At 40.4% G+C, this 2,672-nt stretch overlaps 1 pseudogene; it reads left to right on the top strand.

Moving 5' to 3' along the window:
- Positions 1-1,257: 1,257 nt before the first annotated feature.
- LOC100016781 (folate receptor alpha-like) lies at positions 1,258-1,980 on the top strand (annotated as a pseudogene).
- Positions 1,981-2,672: the final 692 nt, after the last annotated feature.

Raw genomic sequence — 2,672 nt, 5'->3', positions numbered from 1 at the left:
TCAGAGATAGGGCTCTCCCTGTGTAAAAGGAATAATCCAAGAAACCATTTTTGGAACCATATCTAGTTGCAGATTTCCTTCTGTCTCCAGTCAGCTGTAATAAATCTCATTTGGTCATGTAAATCTTATCCATTCCTCCCTCCCCCTGTCTTTTGCTAGTAAGGATAGTTATTTTCTCAATAATCAAGCATTTGGAGAGACCTTTGCCACAAAATAGAAAAATTGAAATTAGTTAGGGAAACTGGTCAAGTTTCATTTTTTAAAAAAATTCTCCAAAGAATTGTTTTCATGACAATTGCTTACAGAGACCTTAACTTGAGGAGCCATGTTATTATCCAGTTTGGCCTTCCAGAGAAAGCACTTGAGGGTATAGAGGTGCAGCAGTATCAAAATTGGGATGTACTTTCTTCTTTCCCTTCTTGTATGAGGTCCAAGAAAAGCCTTGAAACTAATCTGAGGCATTTTGGTCAAGCATGGATTTATACACTGGGTGTTCTAAGGATAAAAGTAGTTCTTCCTTTTTCCTGTGATGATGATAAAGCATGCTCTGAATCACATCTACCCCATCATGCATGACGTCCACATGATCACTGATAAAATGTAGCCTCCTTGACCATTCAGGTCAAGTCATTTAAATTAGTAATTTATTTGATAGTAATTCCCTTATTTAAATAGCTAAAAATAACTACCTATTTTGAACTCCTATACTATAGTTACATCAAATATTCCATATGGTACTTATCCCGTTGCTTTATATTTTTTAAATTTTATTTAAATTATTCAATTTAGAATATTTTCCCTTGGTTACCAAAATCATGTTTTTCCCTCCCCTCCTCCCACTCCCTCTCCTAGCTGATGTGCAATTCCACTGGGACTTACATGTATCGTTGATCAAGACCTATTTCCATATTGTTGATATTTGCACTAGGGTCATCATTTAGAGTCTACATCCCCAGCCATATCCCCATCGACCCATGTGATCAAGCATTTGTTTTTCTTTTGTGTTTCTACTCCCACAGTTCTTTCTCTGAATGTGGATAGTGCTCTTTCTCATAAATTCCTCCGAATTGTCCTGGATCATTGCACTGCTACTAGTAGAGAAGTCCATTACATTCGATTGTACTATAGTGTATCAGTCTCTGTGTATAATGTTCTTCTAAAGCCCTTCTCCAGGCTTCCTCAGGACCTTGGAGAACATCAAAGAGACTGGTGAGGAGGACTTGTGGCTAAGAGAACACAGACCATGGCTCAGCTGGTATGGAGGTTGCTGTTCCTATGGCTCATGGGCTTTGGAAGGGTAATTATCTGCTCAGTGTCTTCATGGATGCTAAGCACCACAAGCACAAGCCTAGTCAAGAAGATGCTCTTCATCAAGTGTAGCACATGGAAAAAAGAGTTTGCTCCACAGCAAACATCACCATTGCAGTCCATGAGGATCCCTCCCACTTGTATAAGTTCAACTTTAACCACTGTGGGACAATGACTCCAGCCTGCAAACACCACTTTGTCCAGGACCTGTGTCTCTACGAGTGTTCCCCAAACCTGGGACCCTGGATCCAGCCTGTAAATTCAAGCTGGAGGAAGGAACGAGTCTTGAATATTCCCCTCTGCAAAGAGGACTGTAACATGTTGTGGGAGGACTATAAAGCCTCCTATTCCTGAAAAGAGAACTGGCACAAAGGCTGGAATTGGACTTCAGGGATTAACAAGTGTCCAGTTAAGGCTGCTTGAGATCCTTTCTCCTTTTACTTCCCAACACCAGCCTCCATCTGGGAGAATATTTGGAGTCACTCTTATAATGCAAGCTCTTATGGCAGAGCCAGTGGCAAATGTATCCAGATGTGCTTTGACCTAGCCCAGGGAAACCCCAATGAAGCTGTGGCTAAATACTATGCTTATAGCTCTGCCCCAGGCATCTCCAGTTGGAGGGCCAGTTTTTCCTTCTTGACTCTGATGCTGCTGCTGCTTCTCTGGGCTTGATCCTCATCAGGCACAAAATTCAACTAATATCCACACAAACCCATAGCCTAAATTTACTCCCAGTCTGAGACCCCTGGAACACCAGCTTCCTACCTGACTCAGCCTGCATCTCCAGAGACCCTGACTTCTTGATCTGGATTCTCCTTGCTCAAACCATCCATAGCAGCTTGATCTATCTGTTTGGAAACCCACAGATCTATATGCTTTGGATTTCACAGACTCCATCCCACTCCTGAGGTGGGCAGAGAAGGGAGTACCTTTCTTTCCCCCCCACTCTGAAGTAAATCCAACTCCAACCTTCCACCTCTCCCCTCTAAATAAAAGGATACCCTAATCTTCAGTCTTTCCTTTAGGGGAAACTAGATTTGATATATACTTATTCTAAAGGAAAATGCTTTCAAATATAGATTGTTTCATCAATTATATTTGTCTGTGAGTATTTATTTTTCATATACTATATTAATTTCTATTTAATGGTTGTGAATTAGAATTTCGTTTATTTGTGTTTTGGTTCTTGGTCAGAGACTTTGATTTTTCTATTTTTCTTAGTCCTTAGGATTCACAACGAATGTCCTACTTAGTTGTCCACTAAATAGAGATGTTTTGAGATATTTAAGGGAGGAAATGAATAATGAGCTCCTAAAATTCTATCATTCATGCATTTGAGGGAGCCTCTGATCTATGACTATTAT

The sequence above is a fragment of the Monodelphis domestica genome, chromosome 1 (assembly GCF_027887165.1).
Source record: "Monodelphis domestica isolate mMonDom1 chromosome 1, mMonDom1.pri, whole genome shotgun sequence".
NCBI lineage: Eukaryota > Metazoa > Chordata > Mammalia > Didelphimorphia > Didelphidae > Monodelphis > Monodelphis domestica.
This window is presented reverse-complemented; position numbering and strand designations above follow the sequence as displayed.